Raw genomic sequence first — 25,374 nt, 5'->3', positions numbered from 1 at the left:
ATTATTTTGTTTACCAAATATTGATTGAGCACTTATTATGTACCAGTCACTGTTCTGAAGACTGGAGATGTAGTAACTAAGTAAAACACAAGACCCTACTCTCATGGGAGACTATTTTCTACTAGGGGAGGAATCGAATCAGAAGACAATTAACCAGGTTAACTTCAGATAGTGATGTGGATCATGAAAAAAATCCAATAAGGTATTGTAATAGTGATGAAAGTTGAAGTCATCAGTTCAATAATAACAAAACAACTTTAAGATAATCCCTTTTGCAAAATAGAAGTCAGCTAATTTTTCATATCTCACTTCTAATCACTCTTGGTCCTTACCCAGGAGGTAAACATCCATTCTCTCAAACATCTACTATGCTATGCATCTTTCACATAGCTTACACTGCCCCATTTCTCCAGGGCAAGCACACCCTGTGTCACTTGGCGCTCTGCAGAAGAGAACACACCTCCCCCCTCTCCTTGCCATATGTTAAATACAGCCTTCCTTGAGATCTCTGCCTTCTTTGTGGAGTTTATCAATTTATATCGCACATTTGTCCAACCCCTATATTTGACCTAGTCCTAGACATTGGCCTATGCATTGTTTATATATTTTATTTTCTACACATTATGTTTTGACATCTTAAAAATCTTTCTGCCTGGGGAGACACTGTCCCTTTCAGGCAATTCTTAGATCTGGCTTAGCCTGGATCATGTCTTTGACATGCAGACTAACCAACCCAGAGTCATACACCCTCCATGGCTCACACTCCAGGAGGCAATTTTCATCTGCCTTAATCATCCCAGAGCCAAGTACCAGGCAACTAAGGACTACTACAATAGTTTACCCTCTGCTGAAATTATTCAAATTAGCCAGTCCTAAACTGTTTATTCTTCCCTGCCTTGTCTTTCACACAGAAACTCCAATAAAGAACGTGGCTGCCTAGGTTCTCCCCTTGCTCCTGTCCTTTCTTTGTCCTGAGTGATGCTGGTGCTTCCTCATGTAGCCCTGCCTGGTTTGCCACACCTCCGGTTTCTAGGATCTGTGAGTATAATAAACTTTGTATCCCTGAGCCTCTTCTGCATCTCCTCTGGTGGCTGCATATGACTGACCACCACCTAAAAAACACAGAACAGCCTGCTATACTCCTAGATCTGCACTGCCTCTTCCAACCATTTATTTTTCCACTGTTTTGTGGAAACAACTCTTACTTTGAAGACTATCTTATCCATTTATACAACCCCTGATCTCTCCTCATTTGTTATCTTTTACCTATTGTTCACCTCCCTATATTTAAAGATGTATTTATCACCTGGTCCCCAGTCTGCCTTTCCACCCCAAATGGCACCATTCCTCTGAGTGGCTTCAATGTCCTTAAAGATGATGTATTCATCATCCCAGCCTCATAATTCCATGTACTCCTGAATTCAAATGACATTTGTTTTTATGCCATTTCAGCTACATACATATAACACCATATCCTAGATCTTGTTATCAAAAGAAATTATTCCTCTTTGGAAAAATAAAATCTCAATTTTCAATTCCCTGATTACAACTTTTTCATTTTCTTACATCCACTGTGTCTGTTACCTGTCTTCATGAAGTACTGCAATCCTTTAACCAAAATGTCTCTCAATTTACCAGTCCTTGCCCATTTTCATTACCTTACCAACCTACAAAGTTAATCATAACTTTAGGCATTCCCTTACCAACATCCACAACTAACTTATCCCTTGATCTTCAGCTGAATTCAATATAAAAAAACCCTACATCACTCATGGAGCCTGCCACACAATCTGAGAAAGTTACACAATTGTAAGATAAGGTATCCCCTCAAAGTTGTGGTTGTCAACGTCAGCTAAGCCTCATGTTGCCCAGCCATGCCTGTATGTGTCCCTACTCATCTACTGGTTCCAATTCCTTGTCATCAGGGTCAAAACTTTCCCAGCCTCTTCAAATCCCCAGTCCTATGACCCACTTTCATTTCCCCATCATTCACAGTTAAAATCCCTGAACATTATGTTCCCTACCTACATAGAAAACTTATTTCCTCTGTATCCACCCTCCTCTCATTCCAGTCTAAGATTTCCTGTAGACCTTTAACTCTCTTTAGTGATTTAATCACCCTAGATTTGCCCAGTTTGAACCCAGTTTCCACACAACTGCAAGACTATGACCACATTTAAAAAAAAAAACAAACAAAAACCAAACCTGATACCCCTGTTTTGAACCCTTAAATTACCAACTACCTTCAGGATCAAGTCCAGTATTCCTACAAGAATGAAACTGTCTCCAGTCAAGTTTCATGTTTTGCCTTCATGCTCACCTCCCCTGCCCCAGTCTAAGAAGCCTGTGGTCCTGCTGTACTGACATGTTTGCATTATTCTGTTCTTACCATGTCCTCTTGCTTTTCTCTTCCTTATCTATTCTAACAACTCCTTCAGCTTTGTCAACTGGGGAACTCCTACTCACCTTTCAAAATTCTTCACAAGGGAGTCTTTACTGATCCCCATCTGTCCTACAGCAGAGATGCCAAATGCGTTAGGCATCTCTCCTGTATATTCCTATATCACAAACATTAACGCATTTTCTCTTAATGATCTCTATTCTCTGCTCCCCTCTACACTGGAGTGCCTTATGAACAAAGTCAATTTCATCTTTTCATTAACAGGACCTACTGCAGTTTGAAACACAATGCTTATTTAACAACTAATGATAATTTTTATATGAGCAAAACCTCCATCTGTTTATTTATGTAGACTGTGTGATGACCTACTATCTTACACTGGTCCACATTTCTTGGACTTTTCACGTAAAAACCCATCTGAGTAAACAAAACCTTATCTATAAATTAATGCATATTTCCATTTCAAATTGTAGTTTGCTTTAAAAGATAGTGAAAATAACAAGTATTCACTAAATGGTTTTATCTCTATTCTTTAACAACTACTCTTTTGCCAGCTACTAAATTATCTAGTACACTTGATTTCTCTGGGATACAGCTGTTAATCCTATCTTATTTTTAAGTTGAAATAATAGCACAGCATTTTTTTTGTTTGTTTTTTACATTGACAGGTGGTAGTGAGTGTTAGTCTGTGTGTTCGTGGAAGCGGGAAGGGGAGAGGGTAGAGACAGGATAAATGAAAGAATGGAGCAGTATTTCCATTAACAAATTATTTTAACTCTGTGGTGTCCAATACAATAGCTGCTGAGCAGTATCTATTTTAACTTAAGTCAAATCAAAAATTTAGTTCTCAATAAAAAAGATTAATTCTTTAGTCATACTATCCATATTTCCTATGCTCAACAGCCACATGTGGGCAGTGGTTCCCATAGTGGACAGTGTAGAACAGAACATTTCTGTCACTGCAGAAATTTCTACTGAACAGTGTTGCTCTAGCTACTGAATTCTGTACTGTATATGGATGGGTATCTATAGAGATAAAAACTGAGGCAAAATTAAGTCATTGGTTTTTGCACATTTGATACATCTGCAAGTAAAATTAATAAAATCATTTTTGTAAAATTAGTCATGTCCTCTCCAACTGTAAACAGCCAAATTTGTCAAGCAAGTATCTGTAAGCTTTAATGAAAACCACTTGACATTACAGATTCAGAGGTTAATTCTCCCATCAGTGCATGCATAAATCTTCCATCAATGTTAACAGGAAAATGTTAATGACAAATACTCCAAGATCAACATGAGAATAGGTTCTGTATTATGGAAATCTATTTTCTCTGCATTCGAATCTACTTGAAATTGTGCTTAGCATTTGCATGACTCTAAATTCTGATTTATAATTAAATAAAACCCCCTTTTTAATGTCTTAACCCCCAAATGCATTTATTTTGTAGTCCAAAATTTGGGGTGGGATAGGATAATTGAGATAGTCCCCTAAAAAATATATTCAACTTAAACTGTTAATTCCACTTAGACATTTATTTAGTCGGTTTTCTGGGTTTTGTTCCTTACAAATGTATATGATTAGCCAAACAAAGTATTTCTAATAGAAAGCAATGTTCTTTCTCTACATAATGAGATCCACGTAGATGATGAGGAAAATGTTGCCTTTCTCTGAAGTTCAGTTTTGACTTAGTTCTTTCATCCCATCTGTACTGCACCTCTGTCATACACAGACTTAACCTGAGAGACATGATGAGAGGTCCCAAGAATAAAATATAATTAATTTCAAAATGAATAGAAAAACAAAATTATAAAGAAAAATGAGAGGAATGGAAAGATAAGCTCAATAGGCATGTGCATTTCTTTAGGAAAAGATGGAGATGTTGAAGTTAAAAACAAATGCAACCTCAGCTATGAAGTATTTTATTCAACAAAATAGTAACACAAAAACTAAACTCATGCCCCTTTTCCTTTAACATTTCAATCTCTTATTTCTAAATTTCAGACTCTTTTTTTATTATTTCTGTGATCAAACTTTCAAAGGTGGGGTGACTTCCATGCAGATAGAAGAGGGATAATTTATATTTCTCATATTAGGCTTGCTTCTATAACACTAGAAAATCTTTCAAAATTAATTGAATTCACTTCTCAAGAGTTGGCAGGCCAGAGAAACATCTGGCATGACAACTTTGAGAGCTCTGTGAACCCACCCCCCTGCAAAATAGATTGCAAAATTGGTGACAATGATAAAACAAACCAAAACCAAAACAACATCAGCAACAACAAAAGCAAAAAAGAAAAAAAAAAAAAATTAAAATCTCAGGAAATGGTCTTAAGGGAACACAGTAAATGAGGAAACATCTATTCAAAAAAATCAATTAAAATTTTATAAAAACAGTTAGCATCTGTGAATTTAAACCAACCAGCCCCACACTGCCCTTTTCCAGCTCAGTGAGACAGAAATCCCATTCCAGATTGATGCAACCAAAACCACAGGATTCCCTCTCCTTACTTAATGGTGAAAGATTGGATGTTTTCACCAAAGATCAGGACCCAAGGAAGGATGTACACTCTTGCCACTTCTATTCAAAATTGTACTGGAGGCTCTACCCACAGCAATTTTATAAGAAAAAGAAATAATGGCATCCAGATCAGAAAGGAAGAAGTAGAAGTATCTCTGATCACAGTTGAAATGATCCTATACATAGAAATCCCTAAGGAATCCTCTGAAGCTCTATTAGAACTAATGAGTTCACCAAATTTGCAGAATACAAGACCTATAAAAAAAATCAATACTATTTGATTTTTTTGATTGTACAGTTGCAATGCAAAATTCAAATATGAAATTTAGTTTTTTCATTCATGATAGCATGAAAAAGTACTGGGGAATACATTTAACAAAAGAGTGCAAAAACTTAAACTCTGAAATCTGTAAGATATTTTTGAAGATCTAAGTAAGTGGAAAAAGATACCCTATTCATGGATCAGAAGACTTAATATGGCAATACCCATACTGATCTCCAGATTCAGGGAAATTATTATCAGAATCCCTGCTGATTTTTCTTACTTCATTCCTTCCTTCTCTTTCTTTCTTTTTTTTTCAGAAATTAACAAGCTAATTCTAAAATTTATACAGAATTGCAAGGAACCCAGAACAGTCAAATCAACTTTGAATAAAAAGAACAAAATAGGAGAATACACACTTCCCAGTTTCAAAACTTACTACAAAACTATGGTAACCAATACAAAGTAGTAATGCCAGAGGACAGGCATAGAGACAAATGGAGTAAAATTGAGAGTCCAGAAATAAATCCATCTGTCTATTGTCAACTGATTTTCAACAAGGATGCCAAAACCATTCAGTGAGAAAGAGACAGTTTTGCAACAAATGGTTGCTGAGACAACTGGAGGTAAGTGCTAAAACTATAAAACTCAGAAGAAAACATAAGGCTAAATTTTTGTGACCTGGATTTGGCAATGGATTCATAGATGTGACATGAGAAGTATGAACAACAAAAGTAGATAAATCAGATTTCAACAAAATTAAATCTTTTGTGATTCAAAGGACACTATCAAGAAAGTAGAAAGACCACCGGCCGAATGGGAGAAAATATTTGCAAGTTATATATATGGTAAAGGACTTGTATCTGGAATATTCAAAGAATTTATACAACTTAATAAAAAGACAACCCAATTAAAAATAGAGCAAAGGATCTGAATAGCCATTTCTCCATAAAAGATACAAATAACTAATGAAAAGAAGCTTGACATTATTAGTCATCAGGGAAATGCAAACCAAAACCATAATGACATACCACTTTACACCTAACAAGATGGGTAGAATAAAAAAAGTCAGATAATAAGTGTTTGTGAGCATGTGGGGAAACCAGAACCAACATACACTGATGTTGGAAATGGGTACTTTAGAAGAAAAACCTGGCAGTACCTCAAATAGTTAATCATAGAGTTACCTTATGAACTGGCAGTTCCACTGCCAAGTATATACCCAAGAGAAATGAAAGCATATGTCCACACACAAAAAAAACTTGTACACAAATATTTGTCTATTATGAATAACAGACAAAAGGAGAAAACCCAAATGTCCATCAGTTGATTAATGGATAAGCAAATGTGGTAATGTATATGCATACAATGGAAGATTATTTGGTCATAAGAAAGAATGAAGTACTCATACATGCTAGAACACAGATGAACCTTAAAAAATACTATAATAAGTGAAAGAAGCCAAACACAAAAGACCACATATTATATGATTCCATTTATATGAAATGTCTAGAACAGAAAATTCTAAGGAGCCAGAAAGTAGTGGTTGTTGAGGGCTGAGGAGTATGGGGTTTCTTTTCTCCCAGCTTTAAGATATCACTGAAATCTAACATTGTGTAAGTTTATAGTGTCTAATGTGATGATTTGATACATATATATTGCAACATGATGCAGAAGGGTTAGTTAACACCTCCATTAACTTAATTAATTACCATTTATTTTGTGGGTGAGAACATTTAAGCTTTACTCTCTTAACATCTTTCAAGTATGTAATACAAGATTGTTAACTATAATCACCATTCTATACATTAGATCCCCAGAACTTACTCATATCTGAAAGTTTGCACCCTTTGACCAGCAACTCCCCATTTCCCTTAACCTCCAGCCTCTATTCTATATTCTATTTTCTGTTTCTGGGAGTTCAGTTTTTTAAATTCCACATGTAAGTGATATCATACAGTATTTGTCTTTCTCTGTCTGCCTTCAAAGTCCATCCATATTGCTGCAAGTTGCAGGATTCCCTTCTTTCTCATGGATGAGTAATATTCATATGTATGTATTATTTATATTATATATAACATACAGAATTTCATAATCTATTATAATATATAATCATAGTATATTATATAACTACATATAGTATTATAATTATACACCTATAAATAAAGAAACATCTTTATCCATTCATCTATAGATGGACACTTAGGTTATTCTTAGTTTGTTTCCATATCTTTGCTATTATGAATAATGCTGCAATGAACATAAGAATGCAGATATCTCTTCAAGATCTGATTTCACTTCCTTTGCATATATACCCAGAAGTGGGATTGTTGGATCATACGGTAGTTGTATTTTGAAATTTTTGTGGAATCTACATACTGTTTTCCATAGCGGCTGCACCAATTTACATTCCCACCAATAGTGCACAAGGGTTCCCTTTTCTCCACATCCTCCCCAGCATTCATCTCTTGTCTTTCTGGTTATTATCAAATAATAATAAGCATTCTAATAGGTGCAAGGTGGAATTTCACTGTGGTTTTGATTTGCATTTCCCCAATTAGTTGAACATCATTTCATGTACCCATTGACCATTGGTATGTCATATTTGGAAAATAATCTATTCAGTTCCTTTGCCCATGTAGTAATAATATTGTTTGGGTATTTTTTGGTTATTGAATTGCCTGTTTTCCTTATATATTTTGGATCTTAATTCCCTATCAGATATATGGTTGGCAACTATTTTCTCCCATTACATAGTTTGCCTTTTCATTTTCTTGGCTGTCTCTTTTGCTGTGAAGAAACATTTTAGTTTGGTATAGTCTAATTTATTGATTTTTGCTTTTATTACTTGTACTTTTGTGTCATAGACAAAAAATTGTTGCCAAGACCAATGTCAAGGAGATTTTTCCCTATTTTTTCTTCTAGAAGTTTTATGGTTTTGGGGTCTTATGTTTAAGCCTTTGATTGTTTGGAGTCAATTTTTTTAAGTGGTGTAAGACAGGGGTCCAATTTCATTCTTCTGAATGTGATTATCCAGCTTTCCTAGCACCATTTATTAATGAAACTATCCTTTCCCCCTTGAGTATTCTTGGCTCCCTTGTCAAATATTATCTGATAATGTATGTGGGGATTTATTTCTGGGCTCTTTATTCTGTTCCATTGGTCTATGTGTCCATCTTTATGTCAGTACCATACTGTTTGATTACTATAGCTTTGCAGTATAGTTTGAAATCAGGAAGTGTGAGGCCTCCAGCTTTGTTCTTCTTTCTCAGGATTGCTTGGCTATTCAGGGTCTTTCATAGTTCCATAAAATTTTAGAATTGTTTTTCCTAAAAAAAAAAAAAGTCATTGGAATTTTCATAGGGATTACATTGAATCTAACTATAGATGGCTTTAGTTAGTATGGTCATTTTAACTATACTAATGCTTCTAATCATGGACATGGGATATCTTTCCATATATTTGTGTCTTCTTCAGCTTCTTTCATCAAAGTCTTCAAGTTTTCAACATAAAGATCTTTCACCTCCATGATTAAATTTATTCCTAAGTATTTTATTGTTTTTGATGCCATTGTAAATGAGATTGTTTTCTTTATTTCTTTTTTCAGCTATTTTATTGTTAGTGTATAAAAACACAACTGACTTTGGTATGTTGATTTTGTACCTGCATCTTTATTGGATTCATTGATTAGTTTTAACAGGTTTTTGTTTGTTTGTTTTATGGTGGAGTGCTTAGGATTTTCTATATCTAATGTCATATCATCTCACCTGCAAACTTTGCATATCATGTATCTGATAAGGGGCTAATATGCCAAACATTTAAAGAACTCATACAACAGCACAAAACAAAACAACAACACAAAAAAATCCAATTAACGAATGGGCAGAGGATCTGAATAGACATTTTTCCAAAGAAGAAATACAGATAGCCACCAGGTACATTATAGGTGCTCAACATCACTAATAGCAGGGAAATGCAAATCAAAACCACAATGAACCTCACACCTGTTAGAGTGGCTATTATTAAAAAGACAAATGATAACTGCTGGTGGTGATGTGGAGAAAAGAGGACACTTGTGCTCTGTGGGTGGGAATGTAAACTGATGTCATCACTATGGAAAACAGTATGTAGGTTCCTCAAAAAATTAAAAAATAGAACTACCATATGATCCACCAATCCCACTTCTTGGTATTTATCTGAAGGAAACTAAAACACTAACTCAAAAAGATATATGTGTCCTCATGTTCATTGCAGCATTATTGACAATAGCCAAGCCAGGGAAGCAACCTAAGTGTCCATCAATGGATAAATAAAATTTTAAAATGTGGTATATATTTTAAATGGATTATTATTCAGCTATGAAAAAGAAGGAAATATTGTTATCTGGACAATATGGGTGGACCTGAGGGCATTATGTTAAATGAAATAAGTCAGACAGACAAACAGGCAAGAAAAATACCATATGATTTCACTTACGTTGGAATAATAATAATAATAAACATTGAACTCATAGATACAAAGGATAGGTTGGTGATTTCCAGAGGTGGGGGATAGGAGGTAGGTGAAACGGAAGTGAAGGTGCCCAAAAAGTATGAGTTTCCAGTTAAAAAATAAATACACTCTGGGTATGTAATATAGAGCATGGCCACTAGAGTTGATAATACTGTCTTGTACATTTGAAAGTTAAGGACCTAGATCTTAAAAGTTCTCATCACACACAAAAATGTGTAACTATGTGTTGTAAGGGATGTTAACTAGAATTATTGTGATGATCATTTTGCAATATATACAAATATCAAATCATTATGGTATACATCTGAAACTAATATAATGTTAGTTATGTTTCAAAAATAAAAAAACTTGAATTGTACACATTAAATTAGTGAATTGTATGCTATATAAACTATTTGGCAATAAAATGGTTAGAAATGAAAGCGTTGATGGGATAGGTGAGCTGATCCTCCTCACAAAATAAATAATAGGATAGGTTAGCTGACCCTTTTCCAATCTGTATGAAAGCATTTTCTTCCCCCATGAATGCTTCTCAGCATTATATATATTTTGAGATCAGGAGTAACAAAAGAAAGATGAAATGTGGCTGAACAGTTAGAGGAATAAAAGAGTTAGGTAGGAAAAGACAAAATTCCATGCTTTTTTATATTTATGGCATCGATTTTATAATTTGTGAGGAAAAAGCTAGTTTTATATTGCAAAATCCTGAATAAATGGAATTGTAAGAGAGAAAAATATTATGCAAAATACAGACAAGCATATGGATGTTATAATTTTGTACATCACTTTTCAAATACATCAAACTTAAAGAACTCAGGTTTTATCGATGAGACTCATCTAAAATTGCATAGAGGTTCAGTATCTCCATATGAGAAGTGTTGAAGAAATGTCTCTTTTCTTGTCAGTTGAATGAATGAATGAATGGGAGATGCACTGCAGAGGGTCTGAGGGAGAAAACTTCCAAAGTTTACTAGAACGCACAGTCCTGTATCTAGCATATAGTTGGCCCTTGCCAAGTATTTGTTTTCCTCCTCACCCTTTCTTCCCCTTCTACTTGCTTCACTTACATTTTTCATCACAGTAGACTTACAGTTCCTGAGTGGAATGTAAAAGAATACGGAGAAGACAATTACAGCTTTCTTGAAATGTTCACTAAAATTCCTCCAGAAACCATAAAGTGGATTCTGTGCAGTGGACTTTTAAGTTAAAGAGAACACGTAGTGCAACTCCATCATTTTTATTCTATTTAAATACAGAGAATTTAAATAGGGACACACTTCCTCATCACTTTTTAGAAACACATTCAGAAAATGCTAATTTTTTTCTAATTTTAGTATATCCATAAAATCACAAGTTTTTGACACACTAAGAAATATATTATGAAACAACATAATATCTAAGAATTGCCTAAAGAAAATTCTGAATTTACACATTTATTAACTAGTGTTATTATGGACCTATTATTACAGGTAAATGATTATTGATAATTACCTTGAGTGGGGTGAGGGGAGAGTGATGTACCTGTGTGAACTGAGACCAACTGTTTCAGAGGCTGATGATGCTGATAATTTTGAGCTGGAGAGGGTTATCTCAGGTTTGGCAAAGGTATGACTATTCTCATAACCCATGCTCAGGATACACCTTTTAATTGATCATTTTTCTTATCGAGGCTGGGCAAGATATATCTGCAGACCAGGCAGCCAGTACCAAGTATTTGAAACTGAAACAAAAGACGAAAGCTATTTGCCAGGCCTAGGATAACGATTATTCAATTGTCATATCAACTTGGAACATCTCTCAGCCAAGAAATGAGGATTAGATAGATAAGAAATAGTTTGGGGACATGACCAGGCATTTAGTATTTATTCTGACTGTCCACGAATAATGCAATTTCAAAAATATAATGTGGACCTTATAGTCAACCTGTTCAAGACCTGGTTAACTACTGAAAGGGCAAAAAGCCAGGCAAAAGTGCCTACAGAACACAACTTGCTCTTTGGTATTACTGCAGCCTGGTTTAATTCAGAATTTGTTTAAATCATATAAAATATTTTACCATGATCTTAACACTGTTGGGAACTTAGAATTTAAATATGAACAAAATAGTGTTCTTGCTCTCTAGATATTTACATTATAATTATCATGGACTAAAAAGATTGAAGTCTATGTAGGTTTTTTACTAGTCCTTTTTTACCATAATAATTTCTTTATTTTCCATTAAACTTTGGCAAAATTCATAGGGAGAGATGTGTCACCATAATTAGTTCAAAAGCTCAAAGTCCCCAGCACACTCCTGAGATCTGATAATGGTACCAAATTACACCAAAGAATCCCAAGGTGGTAAAACTCAAGACAATGTGAGCACTTGACAATGTGTGCTCCTTTTCGGGGGAAGGATAATGTCTGTGTCTGTTCTCAGTGCCTGGAAACTCCTCTGCAGACATCATCAAATGCTAATTTCTACTTTTTCTACTCAGGAATAGTGACAATGCTGTCATAACAAAGACGTTCTTAAAATTCAACAATGACTTTGAGAGAGATGGTGATTTGATACTGAATTTATTTCCTAAAAGTAAGGAACTATAAACCTGAATGTAGAAAGTATAGCTAAAATACTATGTAAAAAGTTTAAATTGTGAAATGTGAGTTCTTCACAGAAAAATGATAATCTAAATCATAAGGAAAAACATATTCCTACATTTTATAAATCAGGACAATATATCTTGCATACATCAAGAATCTCAGCACAAATAAGAATTATTTTAATTCAGTTATTCCTAGTGACTATAAGCCAAATGGTTCAGAAAGCTTAATCATTTTTATATAGCAGGGTACAATTCAATACAACTTTTCTTTAATTGAATTCTTCCCTAATAAACCTGAGAAGAGTAGCATCTCCAAATACCACCTCTTTAACACTACAAATGATAATAACTAAATTCTCTAAAAACTGACTGTAGGTTCTTTCTACAAGATAATCCCAAAGTTCCTAATTGCCCTCATCCTTTTTTCTTTTCATACCCACAACATTAGCTAAGAACAACATGCCCTTCACCAACTTCCAGCTGGTCTAGCTGATTCAATAAACACTTGTTAGAAACTGTGCTAAATGCTTATGCTTCTGAGATGAATAATGTATGTTTCTTCTCTGTTCCAATACAGGAGAAAAACATACAAAGGAATATTCAGAACTTAACATTGCAAACGAAATATAATAACATTTAGAACTATATACCAGTTCTTAGAGACAAGAGAAGGTCGTAACATTCATTGCATCAGGCAAGATTTCACAGCCCTAAACCAAGTTGTATGAAATGGGTAGAAGCACACCAGGTCAAAGGGGTGTGTGTGTGTGTCCACGTGCACGTGCGCACACATGCGTGTGTGTGTGCTTGGGGCGGGGGGACTGGGGTAGGATGAAGAAAGTAGACATAGCAAATATTCCAGGAAGAGGATATTCAAAGATGGTATTTCTAAAAGGACGGAACTCAGGTTTCATCACAGAGCATGCTAAGCACTAAGGTTGAAATTAAACACAATATTTAAGTAATGGAGGAAGAGGAGCAGAGAGCTATGGGGGCATGAATTAGGAGAGGCAAGTTTCCCCAAACTGGGTGTCAGAACAGCTTCGTGGGGACAATGACATCTACAGAGAGGCCTGCTTCAGTGATTTGTTCTACCATCTACCCAGGCCCCCATGCCAGAAACCAGGTCACCAAAATAACTTGCTCGGGTTATTTCACAGGTTTTTGAGATGATCTTGATCCCACCTTAGTTCATACAGTTCCAGACCCAACAGTTTAAAACAGTCTAAAAATGAAAATCATATTATGTCGCTACTCTGATTAATGACCCTTGTAGTGACAATGTCCAAATTCATAAACAAGGACTTTTGGAATGTGGCCTGTTTACTTTCTTGGACTCATCTTTGCCAGTATATTCCCCATGCCCCAACCTCCCACCACACTGAAGTTCTTTTATTTCCTCAAAGATGCCATGCTCTGTCTTGGTTCCAAATCTTGCCTCTGCCTGGAACCAGTTCTTTAGCATAGAATGCAAGGCTTCTGTCTTGTTTAGCTCCTACTAATTTTTCAGTTTCCTACTTAGATGTATTTCTTCTGCAAAGAAAGTCCTGACTCTTCAAATCCAAATTACTCCTCAAATTCAAATCAATGCATCTCCTAGTTCTCTCCTGTGCCATGTCTTCCTATTCTATCTCTAACTTCTCACAAATGAACAACCAGCCTTTGAGAAACAGGCACTGCCTCTGTCCTCTTCACCCTTATATTTCTAATTGCCAATACAACACATGGCTCACAGGAGGGGCTCGATAAATACTTGTTAAATAATGGATAAAATGTAAGACACACCAAAAATGTATTATTAAATATAAGCATCCAGATTGGTTCAAGATGGCAGAGTAGAGGGATGTGGGCTCACTCCCTCTTGCGAGAGCATCAGAATCACAACTAACGGCTGAACAATTATTGACAGGAAGACACTGGAACTCACCAAAAAAGATACCCCACATCCAAAGACAAAGGAGAAGCCACAATGAGATGGTAGGAGGGGCACAATCACAATAAAATCAAATCCCATAACTGCTGGGTGGGTGACTCACAAACTGGAGAACACTTATACCACAGAAGTCCACCCACTGGAGTGAAGGTTCTGAGCCCCACGTCAGGCTTCCCAACCTAGGGGTCCGGCAATGGGAGGAGGAATTCCTAGAGAATCAGACTCTGAAGGCTAGTGGGATTTGATTGCAGGACTTCGACAGGACTGGGGGAAACAGAGACTCCACTCTTGGAGGGCACACACAAAGCAGTATGCGCATTGGGACCCAGGGGAAGGAGCAGTGACCTCATAGGAGACTAAACCACACCTACCTGCAAGTGTTGGAGGGTCTCCTGCAGAGGCGGGGGTGGCTGTGTCTCACTGTGAGGACAAGGACACTGGCAGCAGAAGTTCTGGGAAGTACTCCTTGGCGTGAGCCCTCCCAGAGTCTGCCATTAGCCCCACCAAAGAGCCGGGTAGGCTCCAATGTTGGTCGCCTCAGGCCAAACAACCAACAGGGAGTGAACCCAGCCCCACCCATCAGCAGAAAAGCAGATTAAAGTTTTACTGGGCTCTGCCCACCAGAGCAACACCCAGCTCTACCCACCACCAGTCCCTTCCAAAAGGAAACTTGCACAAGCCTCTTAGATAGCCTCATCCACCAGAGGGCTGACAGCAGAAGCAAGAAGAACTACAATCTTGCAGCCTGTGGAACAAAAACCACATTCACAGAAAGACAGACAAGATGAAAAGGCAGAGGGCTATGTACTAGATGAAGGAACAAGATAAAACCCCAGAAAAACAACCAAATGAAGTGGAGATAGGCAACCTTCCAGAAAAAGAATTCAGAATAATGATAGTGAAGATGATCCAGGACCTCAGAAAAAGAATGGAGACAAAGATCGAGAAGATGTAAGAAATGTTTAACAAAGACCTAGAAGAATTAAAGAACAAACACCTAGAAGAATTAAAGAACAAATAAACAGAGATGAACAGTACAATAACTGAAATGAAAAATACACTAGAAGGAATCAATAGCAGAATAACTGAGGCAGAAGAACGGATAAGTGACCTGGAAGACAGAAGGGTGGAATTCACTGCTGTGGAACAGAATAAAGAAAAGAATGAAAAGAAATTAAGATAGCCTAAGAGACCTCTGGGACAACATTAAACGCAACAACATTTGCATTATAGGAGTCCCAGAAGGAGAAGAGAGAGAGAAAGGACCAGAGAAAATATTTGAAGAGATTATAGTCGAAAACTTCCGTAACATGGGAAAGGAAATAGCCACCTATGTCAAGGAAGCGCAGAGTCCCAGGCAGGATAAACCCAAGGAGAAACACGCCGAGACATAGTAATCAAACTGACAAAAATTAAAGACAAAGAACAATTATTGAAAGCAACAAGGGAAAAACGACAAATAACATACAAGGGAACTCCCATAAGGATAAGAGCTGATTTCTCAGCTGAAACTCTGCAAGCCAGAAGGGAGTGGCATGATATATTTAAAGTGATGAAAGGGAAGAACCTACAACCAAGATTACTCTACCCAGCAAGGATATCATTCTGATTCGACGGTGAAATCAAAAGCTTTACAGACAAGCAAAAGCTAAGAGAATTCAGCACCACCAAACCAGCTCTACAACAAATGTTAAAGGAACTTCTCTAAGTGAGAAACAGAAGAGAAGAAAAGGACCTACAAAAACAAACCCATAACAATTAAGAAAATGTTAATAGGAACATAGATATTGATAATTACCTTAAACATGAATGGATTAAATGCTCCAATCAAAAGACACAGACTGGCTGAATGGACACAAGAACAAGACTCATATATATGCTGTCTACAAGAGACCCACTTCAGACGTAGGGACACACACAGACTGAAAGAGAGGGGATGGAAAAAGATATTCCATGCAAATGGAAATCAAAAGAAAGCTGGAGTAGCTATACTCATATCAGATAAAATAGACTTTAAAATAGACTTTAAAATAAAGAACGTTACAAGAGACAAGGAAGGACACTACATAATGATCAAAGGATCAATCCAAGAAGAAGATATAACAATTATAAATATATATGCACCCAACATAGGAGCACCTCAATGCATAAGGCAACTGCTAACAACTATAAAAGAGGGAATCGACAGTAACACAATAATAGTGGGGGACTTTAACACCGCACTTACATCAATGGACACATCATCCAAACAGAAAATTAATAAGGAAACACAACCTTTAAATGACACAATAGACCAGATAGATTTAATTGATATTTATAGAACATTCCATCCAAAAACAGCAGATTACACTTTATTCTCAAGTGCACATGGAACATTCTCCAGGGCCGATCACATTTTGGGTCGCAAATCAAGCCTCAGTAAATTTAAGAAAATTGAAATCATATCAAGCATCTTTTCTGACCACAACGCTATGAGATTAGAAATCAATTACAGGGAAACAAACATAAAAAACACAAACACAGGGAGGCTAAACAATACGTTACTAAATAAACAAGAGATCACTGAAGAAATCAGAGGAAATAAAAAATTACCTAGAGACAAATTACAATGAAAACACGACGATCCAAAACCTATGGGATGGAGCAAAAGCAGTTCTAAGAGGGAAGTTTATAGCAATACAAGCCTACCTCAAGAAACAAGAAAAATCTCAAATAAACAACCTAACCTCACACCTAAAGGAACTAGAGAAAGAACAAACAAAACCCAAAGTTAGCAGAAGGAAAGAAATCATAAAGATCAGAGCAGAAATAAATGAAATAGAAACAAAGAAAACAATAGCAAACATCAATAAAACTACAAGCTGGTTCTTTGAGAAGATAAACAAAATTGATAAACCATTAGCCAGACTCATGAAGAAAAAGAGGGAGAGGACTTTGTAATTTCTAATAAATTAGAAATGAAAAAGGAGAAGTTATAACAGACACTGGCAAAATACAAAGCATCCTAAGAGACTACCACAAGCAACTGTATGCCAATAAAATGGACAACCTGGAAGAAATGGACAAATTCTTAGAAAGGGATAACCTTCCAAGACTGAACCAGGAAGAAATAGAAAATATGAACAGACCAATCACAAGTAATGAAATTGAAACTGTGATTAAAAATTTTCCAACAAACAGAAGTCCAGGACTAAATGGCTTCTTAGGTGAATTCTATGAAACATTTACAGAAGGGCTAATACCCATTCTTCTCAAACTCTTCCAAAAAACTGCAGAGGAAGGAACACTCCCAAACTCATTCTATGAGGCCACCATCACCCTGATACCAAAACCAGACAAAGATACTACAAAAAAAGAAAATTACAGACCAATATGACTGATGAATATAGATGCAAAAATCCTCAACAAAATACTGGCAAACAGAATCTAACAACACATTAAAAGGATCATACTCCATGATCAAGTGGGATTTATCCCAGGGATGCAAGGATTCTTCAATATACACAAATCAATCAATGTGATACACAATATTAACAAATTGAAGAATAAAAACCATATGATCATCTCAATAGATGCAGAAAAAGCTTTCGACAAAATTCAACACCATTTATGATAAAAACTCTCCAGAAAGTGGGCACAGAGGGAACCTACCTCAACATAATAAAGGCCATATATGACAAACCCACAGCAAACATCATTCTCAATGGTGAAAAACTGAAAGCATTTCCTCTAAGATCAGGAACAAGATAAGGATGTCCACTCTCGCCACTATTATACAACATAGCTGTGGAAGTCTTAGCCATGGCAATCAGAGAAGAAAAAGAAATAAAAGGAATAAATATTGGAAAAGAAGAAGTAAAACTCTAACTGTTTGCAGATGACATGATACTATACATAGAGAATCCTAAAGATGCCACCAGAAAACTACTAGAGCTAATCAGTGAATTTGGTAAAGTAGCATGTACAAAATTAATGCACAGGAATCTCTTGCATTCCTATACACTAATGATAAAAATCTGAAAGGGAAATTAAGGAAACACTCCCATTTACCATTGCAACAAACAGAATAAAATACCTAGGAATAAACCTACCTAGGGAGACAAACGACCTGTATGCAGAAAACTATAAGACTCTAATGAAAGCAATTAAAGATGATACCAACAGATGGAGAGATATACCATGTTCTTGGATTGGAAGAATCAATATTGTGATAATGACTATACTACCCAAAGCACTCTACAGATTCAATGCAATCCCTATCAAATTACCAATGGCAGTTTTTACAGAGCTAGAACAAGAAATCTTAAAATTTGTATGGTGACACAGAAGACCCCGAATAGCAAAGCAGTCTTGAGGGAAAAAAATGGAGCTGGAGGAATCAGACTCCCTGACTTCAGACTATACTACAAAGCTACAGTAATCAAGACAATATGGTACTGGCACAAAAACAGAAATATAGATCAATGGAACAGGATAGGAAGTCCAGAGATAAACCCACACACCCATGGTCAACTAATCTATGACAAAGGAGGCAAGGATATACAATGGAGAAAAGACAGTCTCTTCAATAAGTGGTGCTGGGAAAACTGGACAGCTACGTGTAAAAGAATGAAATTAGAACACTCCCTAACACCATACACAAAAATAAATTCAAAATGGATTAGAGACCTAAATGTAAGACCGTATACTATGATACTCTTAGAGGAAAACATAGGAAGAACACTCTTTGACATAAATGAAAGCAAGGTCTTTTTTGATCCACCTCCTAGAATAATGGAAATAAAAACAAAAATAAACAAATGGGACCTAATGAAACTTAAAAGCTTTTGCAAAGCAAACTACAAACAAGACGAAAGACAACCCTCAGAATGGCAGAAAATATTTGCAAATGAAGCAACTGACAAAGGATTAATCTCCCAAATATATAAACAGCTCATGCAGCTCAATATTAAAAAAACAAACAACCCAATCAAAAAATGGGCAGAAGACCTAAATAGACATTTCTCCAAAGAAGACATACAGATGGCCAAGTAGCACATGAAAAGTTCCTCAACATCACTAATTATTAGAGAAATGCAAATCAAAACTACAGTGGGGTATCACCTCACACCAGTTAGAATGGGCATCATCAGAAAATCTACAAACAACAAATGCTGGAGAGGGTGTGTAGAAAAGGGAACCGTCTTGCACTGATGGTGGGAATGTAAATTGATACAGCCACTATGGAGAACAGTATGGAGGTTCCTTAAAAAACTAAAAATAGAATTACCATATGACCCAGCAATCCCACTGCTGGGCATATACCCAGAGAAAACCATAATCCAAAAAGACACATGCACCCCAATTTTCACTGCAGCATTATTTACAATAGCCAGGTCACGTAAAGAACCTAAATGCCCATCGACAGATGAATGGATAAAGAAGATATGGTATATATATACAATGGAATATTACTCAGCCATAAAAAGGAACGAAATTGGGTCATCTGTAGAGACGTGGATGGATCTAGAGACTGTCATACAGAGTGAAGGAAGTCAGAAAGAGAAAAGCAAATATCATATATTAATGCATATATGTGGAACCTAGAAATATGTAACAGATGAACCGGTTTGCAGGGCAGAAATAGAGACACAGTTGTAGAGAACAAACGTATGGACACCAAGGGGGGAAAGTGGCGGGGGGATGGGTGGTGTGATGAATTGGGAGATTGGGATTGACATATATACACTAATATGTATTAAATGGATAAGTAATAAGAACCTGCTGTATAAAAAAAATAATAAAATTCTAAAATTCAAAAAAAAATTAAAAATAAATATAAGCATCCAATAGAAGTGTTAAATAAAAACTTCTAACACATAAAAATTAAGTCCCCATTTACCTTCTGACTCATTAAAGGAAGTCAAAACATGACTTTGAAAAAAAAAAAAAAATGACTTTGGATCACTGTAGATTAATGAAACTTCCATGAAGAAGTGATTAAAGTTACTGTCTAAAATTTACTAAAGTTAATATCTAAAATAATCATGCATCATACTTAAGGTAAAAACCTGGGCTGGGATCATTCCTTCCTAACACAGACATCTTTAACTGTGTTTATCTTACTTGTAGGAAATATTTTGGAAGTAAATAATATCCCCAGGAAAACTCATTCATGCTCATTCTTTGTATCCTTGCATAATAATATTTTTGCAAGAGGTACAGACACAATTTTATTTTACATTTTGGTTTTGGCACTTAACAATTTAGTTCTGAATCCACCCTTTTGAGGAACTTCTTAAGGACAAGTGTTAAAGTATATGATTCTCTTTTGACTTTTATTGATGTTTTCCAGTGCTCTGAAACTCTTTCATGTGAGTATGCTGCCCAGTGAATATTTTTATTATTCCACGTGTTTCATTCTAGATAATTATCTATTGATGTAACTGTCTAGGCTTTTTAGAAAAGAGACCACATTTTATTCATCTCTGCACTCAGAGTCCAGCATGATACCTGACTCATAGTAGACCCTCAAGACATGTTTGTTTGATGGATGAAATAAAGTTTATTTACTTCACCCCTTTTGCAAATCTAGCACTTTGACCATTTAAAATACCTTAGTGAATTAGAAGAGCGTACTATCTATTTGGCTTTCTAAAATGCACATGGAATCACATCTTCCTCCTTGCTGAAAGATCCTTTCTTGTTACTTTAACTGCTTAACCTACTGCATGGTTTCATTCATTTACAATCATAATACAAATAACGATAGTTCCTTTTTCTTTTGTCTTAAGACAAAAGAAACATTTCCAGTTTCTTTTTTTCATTTGGTGTTCATCACATTTTCCAGTTTCTTTCTTTCATTTGGTGTTCATCACATTTCCCATATCCCTAGTATTTAACTCAAAGTTTTGCCCATAGAAAACAGTAAATATATATGCCTAAATGAAGAATTCTAAGCAATAAGGATTATTCTCTCATTTTATGGGTAAGTAAAATTGAATTAAAGCAAGATTAAGTAATCTGTCCAAGCCCTCACAGTTTAGTCAACTGCAAAATTCTGAATCACTTTTCTTCCCTTTTCTGGATGAAAACTATTTTCCTTTTAACACTCAGGCAAAATAGGATGTTCCCAGGAAAATCTTTCCTGACCACCCAATCTTCCACTCCTATCTCTCCTCTCAAGAAAATGAATCATCCACTTACACATGTGACTTATTTTCAATCTTAAATGACTGTACTTAGCAGACTATCATATAGTAATGTGTTTGTCTCTCCTCTTTTCTTGATGTCCCTGGAGAGAAGACCTATGTCTTTTTCATTTCAGCAATCCTAGTGCTTAGTATGTAATTGGTGCTCAAATCTGAACTTGTTGAATTCAGTTGAAAAGCCAATGTTAAGGCAGTATGTTGAAATATTAACTTAAACTTATATTTCATTTTTATAATCATACTATTACTTTAACCAAATATAATTTTAAAAATCATACAAATCCGATGAACCCTTTTTATAAGGAAACCATATATTGACTCACGCCTCAGTTCTCTGAGATCTGCCTTTGTTCTCACCACTCAGCTGACACTGCCCTCTGGAAGGCCTCTAGGGACACCCAAGTCAATGGCTCCTTCCCTTCTCCAACTCCCCAAATGATCCACCTTGAAAATGATCCATCACCTCCCTTTCGTACATGGGGCTGGACAGGCCAGGTTCTCTGTGTTTTCTGGCTCTCTGTCAGCTTCATCTCTACCCCTCCTCCCAGTTCTCTCTTCTTTCATCCGGTAGAGAAAGGCTCGGGTCTGTTGGCTGCCAATTTCCTATCTGATCTCGTGTTGACACTGTGTGGATGACTCCTACTTCTTTCCTCTCTAGTCTTTCTCCTCAAGGTTGGCCTCACATTTCCACTTGGCAGCCACTCATGCCTAAGTGACCCTTTAGAATCTGAAACTCCTTAAGCACAAAACAGGCTGGCATGGCTCCTGCCCCGGCAAAGGCCCTTGCACCTCTCCCCGGGAAAGCTTCCCTCCACCTCCCGTCTCCAGCACCCTCAAACCATTCCCTGTAGCGCTGACACATCCATCCTCCTGCCCAAGGCTCAGTCAGTGCGTCACTCTGCTACTCGGCTGCCTGTATTCTTCCATGGTTCCCCAAGCTCAGGGACACCAACGAAGGAGCACACATTAGGACTGGGAAATGTCTGCCCTGACTCGCTTTTATGCACTCCTTAGTCCATCCAAACTCAAGGTTATTTGCTCTCAGATCACTCTGGCGTATTCTTGTTTTTGTGACTTTATTCTCTGCTTTCCGTTCAGCTGCTTAACCTTCTCTCATCATAACTATCCTTATTCTTTGGGTTCATACAAATGCTTTCTTCCAGGAAACCTTCAATTCCTTTGTGTTTTCACAGAACAGTTTTGCACATAAGGATGGACATTCATCTATTTTCACCTTTTAATTGGTTTATGTAATAGCTCCTTCAGAAGCAATTCTATAGCTTCCACAGTCTATAGTACTCTGCCCATACAGGAACTGAGGAGTATTTGATGACTCAGACAATTCTGACCTAAAGACAATTACTTCAGCATTATAGCAGCATCTCTGATGAGAAAGCTAACACCAGGAATAATATTTTAATTAAAATGTAGAAATAAATATCACAGGTTAATTTTGGTTTTTAAAAGCCTGTCTTAAGTGGTGGAGAGATGAACGGGGAGAGCACAGAGCATTTTTAAGGGCAGTGAAAACACTCTGTATGATACCATAATGATGGATGCCTGTCATTATACATTTGTCCAAATCCAAAGAATATACAATGCCAAGAGTGAACCCTGAGGTAAACTGTGGACTTGGGTGATTATGATGTATCAGCATAGGCTCATCAATTGTAACACGTGTACTACTCTGGTGGGGGATGTTAATCATGGGGGAGGTTATGCATGTGTGGAACAAGGGGTATATGGGAAATCTCTGTACTTTCCTTTTAGTTTTGCTGTGAACTGAAAACTGCCATAAAAATTGTCTCAAAAATATTTGTCGTAAGCACCAAAGTGAAACCAATTAAAAACACTTAATTTTCTTTATATTGTTTGCACATTTGAGAATCACAACACAAGACCTCATAACCCCCCAAATATCTCCTTTACCAACCTGCTATGATGCTATCCTCCTCAATCACCATATTGAAAATTTACTTCATTTGATTCACTGTTTTTTTTATTGAAATATATTGACATATAACATTGTGTAAAGTTAAGGTGCACAGCATGTTAATTTGACACATTTATATATTTGTAATCTGATGAATATTGTAGTGATAATTAGCACCTCTATCATATCACATAATTATCATTTTTTTAGTGGTTGTAATAATCAAGATCTAGTCTCTTAAAATGTTTGATGATTATAGTATAATATTGTTGTTTATATTCAGTATACTGTGTATTATATCTCTAGGAGTTATTTACTACTTATTGCAAGTTTGTATCCTTAAACATCTGTCCTACCTCCTCAATTCCATACCCTGGTAACCAACATTTTACTCTCTGTTTTTACAAGTTTGTCTTTTTTAGATTCCAGGTAAGTGATATCATGCAGTGTTTGTCTTTCTCTATCTGACTTATTTCACTTAGCATAAAGTCCTCTCTATGTATGTTGTTGCAAATGGCAAGGTATCCTTTCTCATTGCTGAATAATATTTCATTATGTGTGTGTGTGTGTGTGTGTGTGTGTGTGTGCGTATCCCCACATCGTATTTATCCATTCATTCACTTATTTCACTTACCATAATATCCTCTCGATTTACCCATGTTGGTGCAAATGGCAAGGTGTCCTTCTTTCTCATCGCTGAATAATATTTCATTGTGTGTGTGTGTGTGTGTGTGTGTGTGTATCCTCACATCCTACTTATCCATTCATCCACTAATGGGCACTTAGGTTGCTTCCATATCTTGGCTATTGTGAATAATGCTGTAATAAACACAGGAGTTCATATATCTGTTTGATATTCTGTTTTCATTTCCTTCAGGTATATACCCAGAGGTAGAACTGCTGGGTTATATTGTAGATCTATTTTTTAATTTTTTGATTTAAAAAATTTTCCATATTGTTTTCCACAGTGGCTGAACCAGTTTACATTCTACCAACAGTATATAAGGATTCCCTTTTCTCCACATCCTTGCCAACACTTGTTATCTTCTGTCTTCTTGATGATGGACATTATACTGGGTGTGAGATGATATCTCATTGTTGTTTTGATTTGTATTTCCCTGATGATTAGTGATGTTGAACATCTTTTCATGTACCTGTTGGCCATTTGGATAACTTATTTGGAAAAATTTCTATCTAGTGCCTCTGCCCATTTCTTAGTCAGATTGCTCCCTCCCCCCCTTCCTTCCTTCCTTCCTCCTTTCCTTCCTTCCTCCCTCCCTCCCTCTCTCCCTCCCTTCTTCTCTTCCTTCCTTTTTTGCTATTTAATTGTATGAACTCTTCATTTATTGGTTTGGCCAGAAAGTTCACTTGGGGTTTTCTGTAACATCTTACGGAAAACCCCAAACAAACTTTTTGGCCAACCCAATATTTTGGCTATTAACCCTTTCTGATACATGGTTTGCAAAATCGTTCTCCCATTTGGTAGGACGCCTTTTCATTTTGTTGATTGTTTCTTTTGCTGTGCAGTAGCTTTTAGGTTTGATGTAGCCCCATTTATTGATTTTTGATTTTGTTGTTTGTGCTTTTGGTGTCATATCCATTTGAGTCATGGTTTACTGTGAAATATTCAAATGAGAATCTCTGGCCCAGAGAGGTAAGACTGTATACATATTACCTGGAATAGGACATATTCATATTCCATTAATTCATATTAAGGCCAGAGTCAGTTGTACAGTGGGGAGTTCAAGGAAGCCAAGATACAATGTGAGGAAACTGCTACTGCGAGAAAGTGGGTAGAATAAGATCAATACAGTATATTCCCACATCACTGTATCTTTTCCCTTCAACAAACATTTTGTAGGGAGCAAGCCTCACACGTGTAAATCATTTTAGTGTATGACCACACAATCCATCACCCATCACCTCGTCCTCATTATTCATGGATCATCCTTCTAAAAGTTGAAAAAAGAAGAGATTTTTTTTCCTGGTTGAGGTAATCAAGGAAGGTGTTATGAAGGAAGGTGACATTTGAATTGGAC

The 25,374-nt window shown here is 36.3% G+C and overlaps 1 protein-coding gene across 6 annotated transcripts in view; it reads right to left on the bottom strand.

Moving 5' to 3' along the window:
* The window catches only part of NOL4 (nucleolar protein 4), a 408,480-nt gene that overhangs the window by 153,786 nt on the left and 229,320 nt on the right, over window positions 1-25,374 (bottom strand). The gene's annotated exons all lie outside the window — the stretch shown is intronic.

The sequence above is a fragment of the Eubalaena glacialis genome, chromosome 15 (assembly GCF_028564815.1).
Source record: "Eubalaena glacialis isolate mEubGla1 chromosome 15, mEubGla1.1.hap2.+ XY, whole genome shotgun sequence".
NCBI classification, from domain to species: Eukaryota; Metazoa; Chordata; class Mammalia; order Artiodactyla; family Balaenidae; genus Eubalaena; species Eubalaena glacialis.
The sequence above is the reverse complement of the archived record's forward strand: the minus strand, read 5'-3'. Positions and strand labels throughout refer to the sequence as shown.